The following is a 24,180-nucleotide window of genomic DNA, read 5'->3' on the forward strand; positions in this document are numbered from 1 at the left end:
TTTGGCCCGCCGGATAGCAACTGTCTTTAAACATTAAAATTGCCAAATTATTAACCCCACCCCTGTCTTCCTCTTACGCGAGATCCACCCAGAAACGGGGACCATGTCTTGAATCAAACAGTAATTAGCCTTTTCATACATACAGTAGGAAGGGGATTCATGCGGCCCAGTTTACCCGACACATGAAACGTGATTCCACGGCCCCATTCATCGCCGTTTACCCGACACATGAAACGTGACGAATTGCCAGTTGCACTCTCCGCTTTGGTCCGCCTGATGGCAACTATCTTAAAATGTTCAAATTGCCAAATTATTAAACCCCCCTCTCTTCCTCTTACACGAGATCCACTCAGAAACGGGGGCCATGTCTCGAATCAAACAGTAATTAGCCTTTTCATACATACAATAAGAAGGGGATTAATACGGCCCAGTTTACCTGACACATGAAAGGTGATTCCAAGACCCCATTCGGCGCCGTTTACCCGACACATGAAACGTGACGAATTGCCAGTTGCACTCTCCGCTTTGGTTCGCCGGATGGCAACTATCTTAAAATGTTAATATTGCCAAATTATTAAACCCCCCTCTCTTCCTCTTACACGAGATCCACTCAGAAACGGGGGCCATGTCTCGAATCAAACAGTAATGAGCCTTTTCATACATACAATAAGAAGGGGATTAATACGGCCCAGTTTACCTGACACATGAAACGTGATTCCACGACCCCATTCGTCGCCGTTTACCCGACACGTGAAACGTGACGAATTGCCAGTTGCACTCTCCGCTTTGGCAACTATCTTAAAATGTTAAAATTGCCTTATTAACCCGCTCTCTCTTCCTCTTACGCGAGATCCACCCAGGAACGGGGGCCATGTCTCGAATCAAACAGTGATTGACCTTTTCCATACGCACAGTAGGAAGGGGGTTCATACGGCCCAGTTTACCCCACACATGAAACGTGATTCCACGGCCCCATTCGGCGCCGTTTACCCGACACATGAAACGTGACGAATTGCCAGTTGCACTCTCCGCTTTGGCCCGCCTGATTGCAACTGTCTTAAAATGTTCAAATTGCCAAATTATTAACCCCACCCTCTCTTCCTCTTACGCGAGATCCACCCAGGAACGGGGATCATGTCTCGAATCAAACAGTGATTGACCTTTTCCATACATACAATAGGAAGGGGGTTCATACGGCCCGGTTTACCCGACACATGAAACGTGATTCCACGGCCTCGTTCGGCGCCGTTTACCTGACACAAGAAGCGTGATTCCTTGGCCTCATTTGTCGCCGTTTACCCGACACATGAAACGTGACGAATTGCCAGTTGCACTCTCCGCTTTGGCCCGCCGAATGGCAACTATCTTAAAATGTTAAAATTGCCAAATTATTAACCTGCGCCCCCTCTTCCTCTTACGCGAGATCCACCCAGGAACGGGGGCCATGTCTCGAATCCAACAGTGATTGACCTTTTCATACATACAGTAGGAAGGGGGTTCATACGGCCCAGTTTACCCGACACATGAAATGGGATTCCACGGCCCCATTCGTCGCCGTTTACCCGACACGTGAAACGTGACGAATTGCCAGTTGCACTCTCCGCTTTGGCCCGCCGGATGGCAACTATCTTAAAATGTTGAAATTGCCAAATTATTAACCCCCCGCCCTCTCTTCCTCCTACACGAGATCCACCCAGGAACAGGGGCCATGTCTCGAATCAAACAGTGATTGGCCTTTTCCATACGCACAGTAGGAAGGGGATTCATACGGCCCAGTTTACCCGACACATGAAACGTGATTCCACGGCCTCATTCGTCGCCGTTTACCCGACACATGAAACGTGACGAATTGCCAGTTGCACTCTCCGCTTTGGCCCGCCGGATGGCAACTGTCTTAAAACGTTAAAATTGCCAAATTATTAACCCCACCCCTCTCTTCCTCTTACGCGAGATCCACCCAGAAACGGGGACCATGTCTCGAATCAAACAGTCATTAGCCTTTTCATACATACAGTAGGAAGGGGATTCATACGGCCCAGTTTACCCGACACATGAAACGTGATTCCACGGCCCCATTCATCGCCGTTTACCCGACACATGAAACGTGACAAATTGCCAGCTGCACTCTCCACTTTGGCCGCCGGATGGCAACTATCTTAAAATGTTCAATTTACCAAATTAATAAACCCCACCCTCTCTTCCTCTTACGCGAGATCCACCCAGGAACGGGGATTAAGTCTCGAATCAAACAGTGATTGACCTTTTCCATACGCACAGTAGGAAGGGGGTTCATACGGCCCAGTTTACCTGACACATGAAACGTGACGAATTGCCAGTTGCACTCTTCCTCTTACGCGAGATCCACCCAGGAACGGGGGCCATATCTCGAATCAAACAGTGATTGACCTTTTCATACGCACAATAGGAAGGGGGTTCAACTATCTTAAAATGTTAAAATTGCCAAATTATTAACCCCCCCCCCCTCCTCTTCCTCTTACGCGAGATCCACCCAGAAACGGGGCTATGTCTCGAATCAAATACGCACAGTAGGAAGGGGATTCCACGGCCCCATTCGTCGCCAGTTTACCTGACACATGGAACGTGACAAATTCCCAGATGCACTCACCGCTTCGGCCGCCGGATGGCAACTATCTTCCATCCATCCATTTTCTACCGCTTGTCCCTTAAAATGTTAAAATTGCCAAATTGATAAACCCCCCCTCTCTTCCTCTTACGCGAGATCCACCCATGTGAAGCCCTTCCCTCCTTGCATGTGTGACAAATGAGTTTGCTGCAGCTACGCGTGTGTGCGGTGGTTTCGGGTGTGCCGACAAGTCGCACCTGCCTTTTTGTTTTATGATTGCTTTTAGATGTCTCTAATTAGGAGTTGCATTCGTTTTTTCCAAATACGTTCTTCACGACCGCGCCACCGAAATCCAAAGTTACTGACGCACATGTCTGAGACGCTAACAACAATTAAAAGAAGAAGTGGAAATAATGATTTTTTTTTCTTTTTTTGTGTGTGCTTTTATTTTGTAGAGCGAAATTGTGTCCTTGTTTTTCAGCGAGTCGCCTTAAATATAAAAAAAAACATATCGCTTCCAAATGTTGGTTTGAGTGCCTTGTGACATTTCTGTATCTGCAATAAACAATCACCTCACAGCTGTGGCTTTCAGAATTCTTACACATTCTTGTAGGCCGATAAGTTGCTTTTATTTTGGAACAACCTGGGCAGGAAGAGGCGGGGTTAAGTTAATTCCGACGAGTCAGCAATTCCTGTTCATATGTCACCATTTTTCTTATGGGCAATTAGAAATTATGCCCGTTTAATGCACATATTTTTTATTTTTAGGGGCTCAAAAGTATGTGACTTAATTTCTGACAAAATATAAAATTAAAATATTAGATTTTAGAAAAAAAACCACTAAAAACTAGTAAAATTATCTGCATAAGCAGCAAGTCAATTGATAAGACATCCTGATATATTATATATACAAATAATAATTTGTATATCAAAAGTATTTTATTCTGAAAACAAGCGTTATTCAACTTCATCCATCTTCTTCCGCTTATCCAAGGTCGGGTCGCGGGGGCAGCAGCTTAAGCAGGGAAGCCCAGACTTCCCTCTCCCCAGCCACTTCGTCCAGCTCCTCCCGGGGGATCCCGAGGCGTTCCCAGGCCAGCCGGGAGACATAGTCTTCCCAGCGTGTCCTGGGTCTTCCCCGTGGCCTCCTACCGGTCGGACGTGCCCGAAACACCTTACTAGGGAGGCATTCGGGTGGCATCCTGACCAGATGCCCGAACCACCTCATCTGGCTCCTCTCGATGTGGAGGAGCAGCGGCTTTACTTTGAGCTCCCCCCGAATGACAGAGCTTCTCACCCTATCTCTAAGGGAGAGCCCCGCCACTCGGCGGAGGAAACTCATTTCGGCCGCTTGTACCCGTGATCTTGTCCTTTCGGTCATGACCCAAAGCTCATGACCATAGGTGAGGATGGGAACGTAGATCAACCGGTAAATCGAGAGCTTTGCCTTCCGGCTCAGCTCCTTCTTCACCACAACGGTTCGATACAGCGTCCGCATTACTGAAGACGCCGCACCGATCCGCCTGTCGATCTCACGATCCACTCTTCCCCCACTCGTGAACAAGACTCCGAGGTACTTGAACTCCTCCACTTGGGGCAAGATCTCCTCCCCAACCCGGAGATGGCACTCCACCCTTTTCCGGGAGAGAACCATGGACTCGGACTTGGAGGTGCTGATTCCCATCCCAGTCGCTTCACACTCGGCTGCGAACCGATCCAGTGAGAGCTGAAGATCTTGGCCGGAGGAAGCCATCAGGACCACATCATCTGCAAATAGCAGAGACCTAATCCTGCAGCCACCAAACCAGATCCCCTCAACGCCCTGACTGAGCCTAGAATTCTGTCCATAAAGGTTATGAACAGAATCGGTGACAAAGGGCAGCCTTGGCGGAGTCCAACCCTCACTGGAAACGTGTCCGACTTACTGCCGGCAATGCGGACCAAGCTCTGATACTGATTATACAGGGAGCGAACTGCCACAATAAGACAGTCCGTTACCCCATACTCTCTGAGCACTCCCCACAGGACTTCCCGGGGTACACGGTCGAATGCCTTCTCCAAGTCCACAAAGCACTTGTAGACTGGTTGGGCAAACTCCCATGCACCCTCAAGGACCCTGCCGAGAGTATAGAGCTGGTCCACAGTTCCACGACCAGGACGAAAACCACACTGTTCCTCCTGAATCCGAGGTTCAACTATCTGGCGTAGCCTCCTCTCCAGTACACCTGAATAGACCTTACCGGGAAGGCTGAGGAGTGTGATCCCACGATAGTTGGAACACACCCTCTGGTTCCCCTTCTTAAAGAGAGGAACCACCACCCCGGTCTGCCAATCCAGAGGTACCGCCCCCGATGTCCACACGATGTTGCAGAGTCTTGTCAACCAAGACAGCCCCACAACATCCAGAGCCTTAAGGAACTCCGGGCGGGTCTCATCCACCCCCGGGGCCTTGCCACCGAGGAGCTTTTTAACTACCTCAACAACCTCCGCCCCAGAAATAAGAGAGCCCACCACAGATTCCCCAGGCCCTGCTTCCTCATAGGAAGACGTGCTGGTAGGATTGAGGAGGTCTTCGAAGTATTCTCTCCACCGATCCACAACATCCGCAGTCGAGGTCAGCAGAGCACCATCCCCACCATACACGGTGTTGACACTGCTCTGCTTCCCCTTCCTGAGGTGGCGGATGGTGGTCCAGAATTGCTTCGAAGCCGTCCGGAAGTCTTTTTCCATGGCCTCCCCGAACTCCTCCCATGTCCGAGTTTTTGCCTCCGCGACCGCTGAAGCCGCACACCGCTTGGCCTGTCGGTACCTGTCTGCTGCCTCAGGAGTCCCATGGGCCAAAAGAACCCGATAGGGCTCCTTCTTCAGCCTGACGGCATCCCTCACTGCCGGCGTCCACCAACGGGTTCTAGGATTACCAACCACCTTGCGGCCACAGCTCCAATCGGCCGCCTCGACAACAGAGGTACGGAACATCGTCCACTCGGACTCAATGTCCAGCACTTCCCTCGTGACATGTTCAAAGTTCTTCCGGAGGTGGGAATTGAAACTCTCTCTGACAGGAGACTCTGCCAGGCGTTCCCAGCAAACCCTCACAATGCGTTTGGGCCTGCCAGGTCTGTCCGGCATCCTCCACCACCATCGCAGCCAACTCACCACCAGGTGGTGATCGGTAGAAAGCTCCGCCCCTCTCTTCATCCGAGTGTCCAAAACATGAGACCGCAAATCCGATGACACAACTACAAAGTCGATCATGGAACTGCGGCCTAGGGTGTCCTGGTGCCAAGTGCACATATGGACACCCTTATGTTTGAACATGGTGTTTGTTATCGACAATCTGTGACGAGCACAAAAGTCCAATAACAGAACACCACTCGGGTTCTGATCCGGGCGGCCATTCTTCCCAATCACACCTCTCCAGGTTTCACTGTTGCTGCCAACATGAGCGTTGAAGTCCCCCAGTAGAACGAGGGAATCACCCGGGGGAGCACTCTCCAGTACTCCCTCGAGTGAATCCAAAAAGGGTGGGTACTCTGAGCTGCCGTTTGGCGCGTAAACGCAAACAACAGTCAGGACCCGTACCCCCACCCGAAGGCGGAGGGAAGCTACCCTCTCGTCCACCGGGTTGAACTCCAACGTGCAGGCTTTGAGCCGAGGGGCAACAAGAATTGCCACCCCAGCCCGTCGCCTCTCACTGCCGGCAACGCCAGAGTGGAAGAGAGTCCAGCCCCTCTCAAGAGAAGTGGTTCCAGAGCCCTTGCTGTGCGTTGAAGTGAGTCCGACTATATCTAGCCGGAACTTCTCCACCTCACGCACTAGCTCAGGCTCCTTCCCTCCCAGCGAAGTGACGTTCCACGTCCCAAGAGCCAGCTTATGTAGCCGAGGATCGGACCACCAAGTGCCCTGCCCTCGGCTGCCGCCCAGCTCACACTGCACCCGACCTCTATGCCTGCTATGGGTGGTGAGCCCATTTGAGGGGGGACCCACGTTGCCTCTTCGGCCTGTGCCCGGCCGGGCCCCATGGGGACAGGCCGAGCCACCAGGCGCTCGCCATCGTGCCCCACCTCCGGGCCTGGCTCCAGAGGGGGGCCCCGGTGACCCGCGTCCGGGCGAGGGAAATCTGGGTCCTTTGATTGTGTTCTTCATCGAGGTCTTCGAGCTGCTCTTTGTCTGATCCCTCACCTAGGACCAGTTTGCCTTGGGAGACCCCACCAGGGGGCATAGAAACCCCCGGACAACATAGCTCCTAGGATCGTTGGGACACGCAAACTCCTCTACCACGGTAAGGTGGCAGCTCAGAGAGGAGGTTATTCAACTTGCAATTCCTAAATTAAGCACCCTCAGGATGTTACAAAGACTTTCAACAATATTTTCTAGGTGGAAAAAACCCAAAGTATATATATTTTTTTTATTTATTTTTAAAATAGCTATATTTTATATAGCTATTTTCTCAATTTGTTTTAAAACGAGAATAGACCAAATATAATGATTCAATTACAATTAAAATTACAATGCAAAGCCTATGACTAAAAATAATTCAACAGCTCTCAAAATTCTAATAATTTGCAGAGTAATCATTATTTTTGGTTTGATATTTGATATTTTTATATTTATGAAAATCATTTTTTACCTTGAAAATTATTTTTTACATGAGTTTCCAATTATTCAAGAAACTGTAATTTCGCTTTTAGCCGGAAGATGGAGACATAGTCAACTAACCTACAATTCAATTGAGTGTAAACATTTTAACATTGTCATTGTTAGTGTCTTTAATTGTTTCGTCTAACTTTGTGCTCGCGTTCGATATGAATTGAGTATATATACATATATATTTATTTTTATTTTTATTTATTTTTGTGTATTTTTTGCATATTTTTTTGTATTTATTTATTTTTTTAATTTAATTTAAATGTTTTCTCACTCTTGAACCGATTTTTTTGTCTGGTTGAAACTACAAAAAAACAAAAAAACAAAAACATTAGATCAGGAATGTAAAAAAAACAATCAACTTTATAATCGTAATAATATACAATGCTGTATTACAATAAAATTGTAATATTGTGTATATATATATTTTTTTTGTATATTTTTTTGTATTTATTTATTTTTTAAATTTAATTAAAAAAAATTCTCACTCTTGAACCGATTTTTTGTCTGGTTGAAACTACAATAAAAACAAAAAACAAACAAACATTAGATCAGGAATGTAAGAAAAAAATTATCAACTTTATAATCGTAATAATATACAATGCTGTATTATAATAATATTGTAAAAAACAAAAAACGTGGCATGTCCCTTTAAGAGTGGGACGACAACGTGAAGAAATAACACAGATAAAAACAAAGAAGAGGTCTCACTTTGCTTTCGATTTCAAATGTTGCCTAAATAGTACAATATATTTGGGTAACTTAAAGAAAACGGCAAGATGAGCAGTAATAATTCAATATAATAGATAATTCAATGTACTTTTTTATGACGTATTTGATCATACAGGAGTAGTTAATCCGCAAACATCCCACATAATCTTGATAAAGTTGTTGTAGCTTCAAAATGTCCTTTTTCTCTACCCGTATTGTTAAAATAAACACACTATATTCGTTTATTTACATTTACTGTTTAAAATACCAACTAAATGGTGCAATGAAAGTTAAGGAATCTCGCCCGGCGTGATGCATCTGTCGGTGTATAGACGATCTCCGTGAAGTACAAAGACGCCACAGAAGGGACGCTAGCGGCTTCATTGCTGCGTGCGTGTTTTTGGGCTGCGGACCCCGCGAACAATCGGACATATTCAGCCCGGAGTGTATTCGGCCTTTTGTCCGAGAGTTCCCCCGGCGTCGAACACGTCAGCGCCGGCCCGTCCGCGGCTGACGTGCCGGGGCTGTCACTCACGCCGGGACACCGGAAACGAGGAGCTCAGATTGACAGGTACGTGAACGCACCTCAGTCACGTTAAACCATGCTGACGTCATTTTCACTTTTGGCCGTCACAATGTAGTTTACGGGTTAAAAAAGCACGTTTAAAGTTTATTAGGCGGGAATAATTAGTCAACAGGTGTGCTGTCAGTTGGTGTTGTGAAACATTTTGTGACACGAACCACTTCCGCAGATCAACTTTGAACTAGAAGAGACAATTAATGTAGTATGAATGTAAGAATAGTTTGAATGTTGAAGAGTTTGAATTGCCAGGAACACTGGAATGTGGTTTGGAACTTGGGAAAGTGTTAGTTAGAATGTCCAGGATGAGCGGAATGTGTTGATGTTGGAATGGTTTGAATAGGTTGAAAAATGTGGGAATTGTGCAACTTGGAAAAATGTCCCATTCATTTCAATGGGAGCTTCCTGGAAATTTGGGGAATAACTGGATTTTTTGAAAATGATTAGGAGCATGAATGTCCTGAATGAGTTGAATTGGTTGGTGTTGGAATTGTTTAAATCGGGCAAGAAATGTTGAAGTAGTAACAGTTTTTAATTGACAAAATCCTGGAATTTCGGGAAAACTGGAATTTGGTTTGGAACTTGAGACTGTGTTAGTTTGAATGTCCAGGATGAGTGGAATGTGTTGATGTTGGAATGGTTTGAATAGGTTGAAAAATGTGGGAATTGTGCAACTTGGAAAAATGTCCCATTCATTTCAATGGGAACTTCCTGGAAATTTGGGTAATTTTTGGGGAAAGCGGGATTTTTTTGAAAATAATTAGGAGCGTGAATGTCCTGAATGAGCTGAATTGGTTGGTGTTGGAATTGTTTAAATCGGGCAAGAAATGTTGAAGTAGTAACAGTTTTTAATTGAGAAAATCCTGAAATTTTGGGAAAACTGGAATTTGGTTTGGAACTTGAGAAAATGTTAGTTTGAATGTCCAAGATGAGTGGAATGTGTTGATTTTGGAATGGTTTGAATAGGTTGGAAACTGTGGGAATTGTGCAACTTGGAAAAATGTCCCATTCATTTCAGTGGGAACTTCCTGGAAATTTTAGGAAAAAGTGGGATTTTTTGAAAATGATTAGGAGCATGAATGTCCTGAATGAGTTGAATTGGTTGATGTTGGAATTGTTTAAATCGGGCAAGTAATGTTGAAGTAGTAACAGTTTTTAATTGAGAAAATCCTGGAATTTCGGGAAAACTGGAATTTGGTTTGGAACTTCAGAAAGTGTTAGTTAGAATGTCCAGGATGAGTGGAATGTGTTGATGTTGGAATGGTTTGAATAGGTTGAAAAATGTGGGAATTGTGCAACTTGGAAAAATGTCCCATTCATTTCAATGGGAGCTTCCTGGAAATTTGGGGAATTTTGGGAGAAAGCGGGATTTTTTGAAAATGATTAGGTGCATGAATGTCATGAATGAGCTGAATTGGTTGGTGTTGGAATTGTTTAAATCGGGCAAGAAATGTTGAAGTAGTAACAGTTTTTAATTGACAAAATCCTGGAATTTCGGGAAAACTGGAATTTGGTTTGGAACTTGAGACTGTGTTGGTTTGAATGTCCAGGATGAGTGGAATGTGTTGATGTTGGCATGGTTTGAATAGGTTGAAAAATGTGGGAATTGTGCAACTTGGATAAATGTCCCATTCATTTCAATGAGAACTTCCTGGAAATTTGGGGAATGTTGGGAAAAAGCGGGATTTTTTGAAAATGATTAGGAGCATGAATGTCCTGAATGAGCTGATTTGGTTGTTCTTGGAATTGTTTAAATCGGGCAAGAAATGTTGAAGTAGTAACAGTTTTTAATTGAGAAAATTCTGGAATTTCGGGAAAACCGGGAAATTTTCTAGTTCCTTAACCAACTTGGTTTTTGTCCTAAATTTGAGGAGTGTTTTGACGGTGGAACGGTTGAAACAGGTTGAAAAATGGGAAAGGAGTAGTCGAACTTAAGAAGGGTGGAAATAGGTTATCAAAAAACAGGAATTCCTGGAAATGTGTTAAATGTGGAAAAATGGTAGTTTGAATGTCCAGGATGAGTGGAATGTGTTGAAGGTGGAATGGTTTGAATGGATTGAAGAATGTGGGAATTGTGGAAGTTAGAAAAATGGCCGATTCATTTTGAATGGGGAAAATGCAAAAAAAAAAAGGAATTATGGGAAATCCGGGAATTTTTTTTTCAATTGTTGAAGTAGAGCACACAATTTCCAAACAGGCTGAATATTTTGAAGTTGGAACGGTTTGAATCAGATGAAAAATGTGGAAAGTTGTAGAACTTTGAAGAATGTCCCCTTGATTTCAATGGGAATCTCAGAAAAAATGGGGAATTCCGGGAAAAGCGGGAATTTTTTTGAAAATGGTAAAAAAAACTTTAATAGTTGAAATGGTTGGTGTTGAACATTTTTAAATCGGTGGAGAAATGTTGAAGTAGTACCGCGTTGAATCGAGAAATGGTATTACGGAATTCCTGGAATTTCGGGAAAACCGGGAATTTTTCCAGTTCCAAAAACAACTTTGTTTTTTGTCCTTACTAAGACGAATGTTTGGACGGTGGAACGGTTGAAGTGGGTTGAAAAAATGTGGAAGGAGTAGTCGCCAGAAAAAAGGGTGGAAATAGGGCTTTGGAAAACCGGGAAATCTGGAAAATCCTGGAATTTTTTTTAACTTGGAAAAATGGAAGTTTGAATTTCCAGAATGGTGGAATGTGTTGAAGGTGCCGCTAATTTTTTCTATATTACCGCTTACTGTTAAAGACAACAAATGATTGGATTAACACGTACCACCTGTGAAATCTAATCACCTGCCAGCTGTGTCTTGCCGTCAGCATATGCCCCGCCCCTGCCCGATGGTGCTCGTCCTCAGCAACATGGACAGTGGTGGTGACTTTTCCTCCTGCAAGCAGTGCTGACTACACCTCCCCCCATACTGCCCTTTGTGTCAAAGAAAACAATGTTTTTTTTAATGGCAAACACACAAAATATGCAAAATCTTCCACAAAATTTTTTTTTTCAAAGTGGAATATTTGATGTGAAGTAATCAGATCCTTGGATAGATCAATAATTCATAATAACATTGATTTTGATTCAATATTATGTTTTGAGCAATGACAGTTTGAAAGAAAAAAAAACAGCTTTGTTTTATTAGTCAACATTGCAACTTTTTCTAAATTTAATTTCACCTTTAAGCTTTTTTATTCCACTTTTGTTATGTTTTTGTTTATTTTAATAGTATTTTTAGAATGTGCCGTGGGCCACACTTTTGACACCCCTGCTATAGATAATAAAAAATTAAATCTGATAAGTCTATGGATAAAAAGTTTACCATAACACACAGTCAGTTCCATGGACTCACAAAGACTTAAACAACTCATTTACTGGAGCCATGGCACAGGATGAAGTTAAAAAGGTTGACTTTACACTCACCTCAGTGTTAACCATCAAGTCATGGACATTTTTCCAAGTTGCACAATTCCCAATTTTTTCAACCTATTCAAACCGTTCCAACATCAACACATTCCACTCATCCTGGACATTTAAACTAACACAGTCTCAAGTTCCAAACCAAATTCCAGTTTTCCAGAAATTCCAGGATTTTCTCAATTAAAAACTGTTACTACTTCAACATTTCTTGCCCGATTTAAACAATTCTAACACCAACCAATTCAGCTCATTCAGGACATTCACGCTCCTAATCATTTTTAAAAATCCCGCTTTTCCCCAAAATTCCCCAAATTTCCAGGAAGTTCCCATTGAAATGAATGGGACATTTTTCCAAGTTGCACAATTCCCAATTTTTTCAACCTATTCAAACCATTCCAACATCAACACATTCCGCTCATCCTGAACATTTAAACTATCACTTTCCCAAGTTCCGAACCAAATTCCAGTTTTCCCGAAATTCCGGGATTTTCTCAATTAAAAACTGTTACTACTTCAACATTTCCTGCCCGATTTAAACAATTCCAACACCAACCAATTCAGCTCATGCAGGACATTCATGCTCCTAATCATTTTCAAAAAATCCCGCTTTTTCCTAAAATTCCCCAAATTTCCAGGAAGCTCCCCTTGAAATGAATGGGACATTTTTCCAAGTTGCACAATTCCCACATTTTTCAACCTATTCAAACCATTCCAACATCAACACCTTCCACTCATCCTGGACATTCAAACTAACACTTTCCCAAGTTCCAAACAAAATTCCAGTTTTCCCGAAATTCCAGGATTTTCTCAATTAAAAACTGTTACTACTTCAACATTTCTTGCCCGATTTAAACAATTCCAACACCAACCAATTCAGGACATTCATGTTCCTAATCTTTTTCAAAAAATCCCGCTTTTTCCTCAGATTTCCAGGAAGTTCCCGTTGAAATGAATGGGACATTTTTCCAAGTTGCACAATTCCCACATTTTTAAACCTATTCAAACCATTCCAACATCAACACATTCCACTCATCCTGGACATTCAAACTAACACTTTCTCAAGTTCCAAACCAAATTCCAGTTTTCCCGAAATTCCAGGATTTTCTCAATTTAAAAACTGTTACTACTTCAACATTTCTTGCCCGATTTAAACAATTCCAACACCAACCAATTCAGCTCATTCAGGACATTCATGCTCCTAATCATTTTCCAAAAAATCCCGCTTTTTCCCAAAATTCCTCAAATTTCCAGGAAGTTCCCATTGAAATGAATGGGACATTTTTCCAAGTTGCACAATTCCCACATTTTTCAACCTATTCAAACCATTCCAACATCAACACATTCCACTCATCCTGGACATTCAAACTTACACTTTCTGAAGTTCCAAACCAAAATCCAGTTTTCCCGAAATTCCAGGATTTTCTCAATTAAAAACTGTTACTACTTCAACATTTCTTGCCCGATTTAAACAATTCCAACACCAACCAATTCAGCTCATTCAGGACATTCATGCTTCTAATCATTTTCAAAAAGCTTGCGCTTTTTCCCAAAATTCCCCAAATTTCCAGGAAGTTCCCGTTGAAATGAATGGGACATTTTTCCAAGTTGCACAATTCCCACATTTTTCAACCTATTCAAACCATTCCAACATCAACACATTCCGCTCATCCTGAACATTTAAACTAACACTTTCCCAAGTTCCAAACCAAATTTCAGTTTTCCCGAAATTCCAGGATTTTCTCAATTTAAAAACTGTTACTACTTCAACATTTCTTGCCCGATTTAAACAATTCCAACATCAACCAATTCAGCTCATGCAGAACATTCATGCTCCTAATCATTTACAAAAAGTCCCGCTTTTTCCCAAAATTCCTCAAATTTCCAGGAAGTTCCCATTGAAATGAATGGGACATTTTTCCAAGTTGCACAATTCCCAATTTTCTCAACCTATTCAAACCATTCCAACATCAACACATTCCACTCATCCTGGACATTCAAACTAACACTTTTCCAAGTTCCAAACCAAATTCCAGGATTTTCTCAATTAAAAACTGTTACTACTTCAACATTTCTTGCCCGATTTAAACAATTCCAACACCAACCAATTCAGCTCATGCAGGACATTCATGCTCCTAATCATTTTCAAAAAATCCCGTGTTTTTTCCCCAAATTTCTAGGAAGCTCCCATTGCAATGAATGGGACATTTTTCCAAGTTGCACAATTCCCACATTTTTCAACCTAGTCAAACCATTCCAACATCAACACATTCTGCTCATCCTGAACATTTAAACTAACACTTTCCCAAGTTCCAAACCAAATTTCAGTTTTCCCGAAATTCCAGGATTTTCTCAATTTAAAAACTGTTACTACTTCAACATTTCTTGCCTGATTTAAACAATTCCAACACCAACCAATTCAGCTCATTCAGGACATTCATGCTCTTAAGCATTTTCAAAAAATCCGCTTTTTCCCGAAATTCCTCAAATTTCCAGGAAGTTCCCGTTGAAATGAATGGGACATTTTTCCAAGTTGCACAATTCCCACATTTTTCAACCTATTCAAACCATTCCAACATCAACACATTCCGCTCATCCTTGACATTCAAACTAACACTTTTCCAAGTTCCAAACCAAATTCCAGTCTTACCGAAATTCCAGGATTTTCTCAATTAAAAACTGTTACTACTTCAACATTTCTTGCCCAATTTAAACAATTCCAACATCAACCAATTCAGCTCATGCAGAACATTCATGCTCCTAATCATTTTCAAAAAGTCCCGCTTTTTCCCAAAATTCCTCAAATTTCCAGGAAGTTCCCATTGAAATGAATGGGACATTTTTCCAAGTTGCACAATTCCCAATTTTCTCAATCTATTCAAACCATTCCAACATCAACACATTCCGCTTATCCTGGACATTCAAACTAACACTTTCCCAAGTTCCAAACCCAATTCCAGGATTTTCTCAATTAAAAACTGTTATTACTTCAACATTTCTTGCGCGATTTAAACAATTCCAACACCAACCAATTCAGCTCATGCAGGACATTCATGCTCCTAATCATTTTCAAAAAATCCCGCTTTTTCCCAAAATTCCCCAAATTTCCAGGAAGTTCCCGTTGAAATGAATGGGTCATTTTTCCAAGTTGCACAATTCCCACATTTTTCAACCTAGTCAAACCATTCCAACACCAACACATTCCACTCATCCTGGACATTCAAACTAACACTTTCCCAAGTTCCAAACAAAATTCCAGTTTTCCCGAAATTCCAGGATTTTCTCAATTAAAAACTGTTACTACTTCAACATTTCTTGCCCGATTTAAACAATTCCAACACCAACCAATTCAGCTCATTCAGGACATTCATGCTCCTAATCATTTTCCAAAAAATCCCGCTTTTTCCCAAAATTCCTCAAATTTCCAGGAAGTTCCCATTGAAATGAATGGGACATTTTTCCAAGTTGCACAATTCCCACATTTTTCAACCTATTCAAACCATTCCAACATCAACACATTCCACTCACCCTGGACATTCAAACTAACACTTTCTGAAGTTCCAAACCAAAATCCAGTTTTCCCAAAATTCCAGGATTTTCTCAATTAAAAACTGTTACTACTTCAACATTTCTTGCCCGATTCAAACAATTCCAACACCAACCAATTCAGCTCATTCAGGACATTCATGCTTCTAATCATTTTCAAAAAGCTCGCGCTTTTTCCCAAAATTCCCCAAATTTCCAGGAAGTTCCCGTTGAAATGAATGGGACATTTTTCCAAGTTGCACAATTCCCACATTTTTCAACCTATTCAAACCATTCCAACATCAACACATTCCGCTCATCCTGAACATTTAAACTAACACTTTCCCAATTTCCAAACCAAATTTCAGTTTTCCCGAAATTCCAGGATTTTCTCAATTTAAAAACTGTTACTACTTCAACATTTCTTGCCCGATTTAAACAATTCCAACACCAACCAATTCAGCTCATTCAGGACATTCATGCTCTTAAGCATTTTCAAAAAATCCGCTTTTTCCCAAAACTCCTCAAATTTCCAGGAAGTTCCCGTTGAAATGAATGGGACATTTTTCCAAGTTGCACAATTCCTACATTTTTCAACCTATTCAAACCATTCCAACATCAACACATTCCGCTCATCCTTGACATTCAAACTAACACTTTCTGAAGTTCCAAACCAAATTCCAGTTTTACCGAAATTCCAGGATTTTCTCAATTAAAAACTATTACTACTTCAACATTTCTTGCCCAATTTAAACAATTCCAACATCAACCAATTCAGCTCATGCAGAACATTCATGCTCCTAATCATTTTCAAAAAGTCCCGCTTTTTCCCCAAAGTCCTCAAATTTCCAGGAAGTTCCCATCGAAATGAATGGGACATTTTTCCAAGTTGCACAATTCCCAATTTTCTCAACCTATTCAAACCATTCCAACATCAACACATTCCGCTCATCCTGGACATTCAAACTAACACTTTCCCAAGTTCCAAACCAAATTCCAGGATTTTCTCAATTAAAAACTGTTACTACTTCAACATTTCTTGCCCGATTTAAACAATTCCAACACCAACCAATTCAGCTCATGCAGGACATTCATGCTCCTGATAATTTTCAAAAAATCCCGTGTTTTTTCCCCAAATTTCCAGGAAGCTCCCATTGCAATGAATGGGACATTTTTCCAAGTTGCACAATTCCCACATTTTTCAACCTAGTCAAACCATTCCAACATCAACACATTCCACTCATCCTGGACATTTAAACTGACACTTTCCCAAGTTCCAAACCAAATTCCAATTTTCCCGAAATTCCAGGATTTTCTCAATTAAAAACTGTTACTACTTCAACATTTCTTGCCCGATTTAAACAATTCCTACACCAACCAATTCAGCTCATTTAGGACATTCATGCTCCTAATCATTTTCAAAAAATCCCGCTTTTTCCCAAAATTCCCCAAATTTCCAGGAAGCTCCCCTTGAAATGAATGGGATATTTTTCCAAGTTGCACAATTCCCACATTTTTCAACCTATTCAAACCATTCCAACATCAACACCTTCCACTCATCCTGGACATTCAAACTAAAACTTTCCCAAGTTCCAAACCAAATTCCAGGATTTTCTCAATTAAAAACTGTTACTACTTCAACATTTCTTGCCCGATTTAAACAATTCCAACACCCACCAATTCAGTTAATTCAGGACATTCATGCTCCTAATCATTTTCAAAAAAACCCGCTTTTTTCCAAAATTCCCCAAATTTCCAGGAAGTTCCCATTGAAATGAATGGGACATTTTTCCAAGTTGCACAATTCCCACATTTTTCAACTTATTCAAACCATTCCAACATCAACACCTTCCACTCATCTTGGACATTCAAACTAACACTTTCCCAAGTTCCAAACCAAATTCCAGGATTTTCTCAATTAAAAACTGTTACTACTTCAACATTTCTTGCCCGATTTAAACAATTCCAACACCCACCAATTCAGTTAATTCAGGACATTCATGCTCCTAATCGTTTTCAAAAAATCCCGCTTTTTCCCAAAATTCCTCAAATTTCCAGGAAGTTCCCGTTGAAATGAATGGGACATTTTTCCAAGTTGCACAATTCCCACATTTTTCAACCTATTCAAACAATTCCAACATCAACACATTCCGCTCATCCTGAACATTTAAACTAACACTTTCCCAAGTTCCAAACCAAATTCCAGTTTTCCCAAAATTCCGGGATTTTCTCTATTTGAAAACTGTTACTACTTCAACATTTCTTGCCCGATTTAAACAATTCCAACACCAACCAATTCAGCTCATTCAGGACATTCATGTTCCTAATCATTTTCAAAAAATCCCGCTTTTCCCCCAAATTTACAGGAAGTTCCTATTGAAATGAATGGGACATTTTTCCAAGTTGCACAATTCCCACATTTTTCAACCTAGTCAAACCATTCCAACATCAACACATTCCACTCATCCTGGACATTTAAACTGACACTTTCCCAAGTTCCAAACCAAATTCCAATTTTCCCGAAATTCCAGGATTTTCTCAATTAAAAACTGTTACTACTTCAACATTTCTTGCCCGATTTAAACAATTCCTACACCAACCAATTCAGCTCATTTAGGACATTCATGCTCCTAATCATTTTCAAAAAATCCCGCTTTTTCCCAAAATTCCCCAAATTTCCAGGAAGCTCCCCTTGAAATGAATGGGATATTTTTCCAAGTTGCACAATTCCCACATTTTTCAACCTATTCAAACCATTCCAACATCAACACCTTCCACTCATCCTGGACATTCAAACTAAAACTTTCCCAAGTTCCAAACCAAATTCCAGGATTTTCTCAATTAAAAACTGTTACTACTTCAACATTTCTTGCCCGATTTAAACAATTCCAACACCCACCAATTCAGTTAATTCAGGACATTCATGCTCCTAATCATTTTCAAAAAAACCCGCTTTTTTCCAAAATTCCCCAAATTTCCAGGAAGTTCCCATTGAAATGAATGGGACATTTTTCCAAGTTGCACAATTCCCACATTTTTCAACTTATTCAAACCATTCCAACATCAACACCTTCCACTCATCTTGGACATTCAAACTAACACTTTCCCAAGTTCCAAACCAAATTCCAGGATTTTCTCAATTAAAAACTGTTACTACTTCAACATTTCTTGCCCGATTTAAACAATTCCAACACCCACCAATTCAGTTAATTCAGGACATTCATGCTCCTAATCGTTTTCAAAAAATCCCGCTTTTTCCCAAAATTCCTCAAATTTCCAGGAAGTTCCCGTTGAAATGAATGGGACATTTTTCCAAGTTGCACAATTCCCACATTTTTCAACCTATTCAAACAATTCCAACATCAACACATTCCGCTCATCCTGAACATTTAAACTAACACTTTCCCAAGTTCCAAACCAAATTCCAGTTTTCCCAAAATTCCGGGATTTTCTCTATTTGAAAACTGTTACTACTTCAACATTTCTTGCCCGATTTAAACAATTCCAACACCAACCAATTCAGCTCATTCAGGACATTCATGTTCCTAATCATTTTCAAAAAATCCCGCTTTTCCCCCAAATTTACAGGAAGTTCCTATTGAAATGAATGGGACATTTTTCCAAGTTGCACAATTCCCACATTTTTCAACCTATTCAAACCATTCCAACTTCAACACATTCCACTCAAGTTCCAAACCAAATTCCAGTTTTCCCGAAATTCCAGGATTTTCTCAATTTAAAAATTGTTACTACTTCAACATTTCTTGCCCGATTTAAACAATTCCAACACCAACCAATTCAGCTCATTCAGGACATTCATGCTCCTAATCATTTTCAAAAAAGCCCGCTTCTTCCCAAAATTCCCCAAATTTCCAGGAAGTTCCAGTTGAAATGAATGGGACATTTTTCCAAGTTGCACAATTCCCAAATTTTTCAACCTATTCAAACCGTTCCAACATCAACACATTCCACTCATCCTGGACATTCAAACTAACACAGTCTCAAGTTCCAAACCAAATTCCAGTTTTCCCGAAATTCCGGGATTTTCTCAATTAAAAACTGTTACTACTTCAACATTTCTTGCCCGATTTAAACAATTCCAACACCCACCAATTCAGTTAATTCAGGACATTTATGCTCCTAATCGTTTTCAAAAAATCCCGCTTTTTCCCCAAATTCCTCAAATTTCCAGGAAGTTCCCGTTGAAATGAATGGGACATTTTTCCAAGTTGCACAATTCCCACATTTTTCAACCTATTCAAACAATTCCAACATCAACACATTCCGCTCATCCTTAACATTTAAACTAACACGTTCCCAAGTTCCAAACCAAATTCCAGTTTTCCCAAAATTCCGGGATTTTCTCTATTTAAAAACTGTTACTACTTCAACATTTCTTGCCCGATTTAAACTATTCCAACACCCACCAATTCAGCTCATATAGGACATTCATGCTCCTAATCGTTTTCAAAAAATCCCGCTTTTTCCTCAAATTTCCAGGAAGTTCCCGTTGAAATGAATGGGACATTTTTTCAAGTTGCACAATTCCCACATTTTTCAACCTATTCAAACCGTTCCAACATCAACACATTCCACTCATCCTGGACATTCAAACTAACAGTCTCAAGTTCCAAACCAAATTCCAGTTTTCCCGAAATTCCAGGATTTTCTCAATTAAAAACATTTCTTGCCCGATTTAAACCATTTTCAGTAGACCCATAATAAATTCATAAAAACCCCAAATTTCATCAATGTTTTTTTGTGACCAACAAGTATGTGCTCCAATCACTCTATCACAAAAAAAAATAAGATTAGTAGAAATGATTGGAAACTCAAGACAGCCATGACCTTATATGTTCTTTACAAGTGTATGTCAACTTTTGACCACAACTGTACTGATCGGGAAGTATTGCAGCAGCTGACTTACTATAAACCATATTGATGATGGCGTGCAGCGCTTGTGTGCGTAGTTACGGTACACCCACTGTCATAAACATGTGCCGTTTAGTTTTATAGGAGCTTTTCTTGTTCGAACGAGCTGTAATGTATCTGACTCATTCCGTTTAGTCGTATTTCCTGACATCTACCCACACACACGTAAACACATCGGGTGTAAGGTTCGAGGCCTGAAGGCGGCGGAACAAAGCTCTCCACTTCCTGCCTCACACACAGAAGGCATGAAGACGGCGGTTGTTTCTTTACCGCCATCACACCCATATCACCCGGACGACGTCATGTCCTTTATCTGCAGAAGTAATAATTGTGTTTTTTTTAATCCTCATTATCTTGCTTTATACCATCCATTTGCAGATAAAAGCCTTTTTTTATTGGTGCACTTACACCCTGAAGGTTGCCAGTGATTGACAAGTAAAATCCAATTAACCCACCGTCTCCTGACAGTGCATTTTGTCTATAGTGGATCTAACATAATAATGTGAGAGTCCAGTCCATAGTGGATCTCACATAATAGTGTGAGAGTCCAGTCCATAGTGGATCTAACATAATAGTGTGAGAGTCCAGTCCATAGTAGATCTAACATAATAGTGTGAGAGTCCAGTCCATAGTAGATCTAACATAATAGTGAGAGTCCAGTCCATAGTGGATCTAACATAATATTGTGAGAGTCCAGTCCATAGTGGATCTAACATAATAGTGTGAGAGTCCAGTCCATAGTGGATCTAACATAATATTGTGAAAGTCCAGTCCATAGTGGATCTAACATAATAGTGTGAAAGTCCAGTCCATAGTGGATCTAACATAATATTGTGAAAGTCCAGTCCATAGTGGATCTAACATAATAGTGTGAGAGTCCAGTCCATAGTGGATTTAACATAATAATGTGAGAGTCCAGTCCATAGTGGATCTAACATAATAGTGTGAGAGTCCAGTTCATAGTGGATCTAACATAATAGTGTGAGAGTCCAGTCCATAGTGGATCTAACATAATAGTGTGAGAGTCCAGTCCATAGTGGATCTAACATAATAGTGTGAGAGTCCAGTCCGTAGTGGATCTAACATAATAGTGTGAGTCCAGTCCATAGTGGATCTAACATAATAGTGTGAGAGTCCAGTCCGTAATGGATCTAACATAATAGTGTGAGAGTCCAGTCCATAGTGGATCTAACATAATAGTGTGAGAGTCCAGTCCATAGTGGATTTAACATAATAGTGTGAGAGTCTAGTCCATAGTGGATCTAACATAATATTGTGAGAGTCCAGTCCATAGTGGATCTAACATAATAGTGTGAGAGTCCAGTCCATAGTGGATCTAGCATAATAGTGTGAGAGTCCAGTCCATAGTGGATCTAACATAATATTGTGAGAGTCCAGTCCATAGTGGATCTAACATAATAGTGTGAGTCCAGTCCATAGTGGATCTAACATAATAGTGTGAGAGTCCAGTCCATAGTGGATCTAACATAATAGTGTGAGAGTCCAGTCCATAGTGGATCTAACATAATAGTGTGAGAGTCCAGTCCAAAGTGGATCTAGCATAATAGTTTGAGAGTCCAGTCCATAGTGTATCTAACATAATAGTGTGAGAGTCCAGTCCATAGTGGATCTAACATAATAGTGTGTGAGTCCAGTCCATAGTGGATCTAACATAATAGTGTGAGAGTCCAGTCCATAGTGGATCTAACATAATCGTGTGAGAGTCCAGTCCATAGTGGATCTAACATAATAGTGTGAGAGTCCAGTCCATAGTGGATCTAACATAATAGTGAAAATGAATAAATGCAAAAGAGAAAAAGATGACATTATAATAATAATAATGACAAAACTGTGTCATTATATGTATGGATAACTGCTCTATTTTGAGTTTCTTAGTGGTTTTCTGGGTGTAGTTTTAGTTCCTCTCTTGCGCTCTTATTTTGGGGTTTTTCGCTTCCTATTTTTCCATTTCCTGAAGCAGCTTTACGCCTGCCTTCGAGCACTTTTCCCCTCACCTGTTTTCTGTTTGTAACAGGCACTATTTAAGTTGCGCTTGCGACACCACTGGTTAGTCGGGACATTATTCTCTGTTCACTGGTGACTATCGACGATCCTTTTCATGCTGCGCTCAAGCACGCTCGTACTTTGTGGACGCCGTCTGCTCCACTTTTCCTCGTAGGTGTTTTTGCTGTGTTCCAGCATTTTGTTTTGTTTCTTTCATGGTCTCTCGCTTTTTGTTTTGTTTGTTTAATCAATAAATCCCCTTTTTTTTACTGCACGCTGGGCAACACACTGATAAAATAAAAGCATGTGGGGGCAATTTTGCTATTTTTACTTTTTTTTTAAAAATGCAATATTTATTGTAAATGTTAAAGCTCCTCTCACTTGGTTAACGTTGAAGGTTCTCAATCATTAAAGTCTTTAAAATAAGTCATATATTAATATTTTTTATTTTTATTTTGAAGGCTTGTATACCGTATTTTTCGGACTATAAGTCGCAGTTTTTTCCATAGTTTGGCCAAGCTCCAGTGCGATTTATATATGTTTTTTTCCTTCTTTATTATGCATTTTCGGCAGGTGCGACTTATACTCCGAAAAATACGGTATCTATAAATCATTTTCTAAAATGTCTGTTGACAAAAAGTTTTTTTTTGTTTGTTTTATGCCCTTTTCTTCCGAAACAAAACCCCTATTTTTTATGGCAAAACCCACAAAATATGCAAAAAGTTCCCAAAAACTTTATATAAAGTGGAATATTTTAAAGGAATTTAGGGATTTCATCATCTTCGGTCCGTAATATCATCAAAAAGTTCAGAGAATCTGGAGAAATTACTGCACGTAAGCGATGATATTACGGACATTCGATCCCTCAGGCGGTACTGCATCAAAAAGCGACATCGGTGTGTAAAGGATATCACCACATGGGCTCAGGAACACTTCAGAAAACCACTGTCAGTAACTACAGTTTGTCGCTACATCTGTAAGTGCAAGTTAAAACTCTACTATCCAAAGCAAAAACAGTTTATCAACAACACCCAGAAACACCGCCGGCTTCCGCTGGGCCCGAGTTCATCTATGATGGACTGATGCAAAGTGGAAAAGTGTTCTGTGGTCTGACGAGTCCACATTTCAAATTGCTTTTGGAAACTGTGTCCTCCGAAACAAAGAGGAAAAGAACCATCCGGATTGTTATGAAGTAACTAGAGCCTCCAATGGGTCAATAATCCATAACAACATGGATTTTGATTCGTTATTATATTTTGAGCAATGGCAGCTTTAAAGAGAAAACACAAAAACAGCCTGTATGGCAGTTTTTTGTTTAAAAAAAAACATGCATTTGAACTAAGTCATGAGAATGCTGAAAAAGCAGAGTTTTGTGTGAACATAATATTAGTTTCAATCAAAGCCCAAAAGTGCGAGGAGATGCAATCATGGAAAGAAAAACTACATTCTTTAGTAGATTTCTCCCTTCTTTTCTCCTCTCGCTAACATGCAGGGCTACAAATACTTCCTGGGAGGGCTTGGTTGGGTTTATTGCCGTTCCAATCAGATAGGGTGGAAGATAAGAACTTCCCCATTGCCCAAAACAAATATTTAAGATAGCCACAGCTTAATAAATACTTGGATGAATCAGTACAATTTTATTTTGAGATAAGATTTTTGGCCGTTTGCCACAAACGGACACATTTTTTCAATACCTCCATGCTTGATGACAGCCTATTATTTCATATTGCCTGTTGCATCATTTATAGTGGCCTGTTGCATCATTTCTTGTGGCTCGCCACGTCATTCTATGTGGCCTA

The sequence above is a fragment of the Nerophis lumbriciformis genome, linkage group LG03 (genome assembly GCF_033978685.3).
Source record: "Nerophis lumbriciformis linkage group LG03, RoL_Nlum_v2.1, whole genome shotgun sequence".
In the NCBI taxonomy this organism is placed as follows: domain Eukaryota; kingdom Metazoa; phylum Chordata; class Actinopteri; order Syngnathiformes; family Syngnathidae; genus Nerophis; species Nerophis lumbriciformis.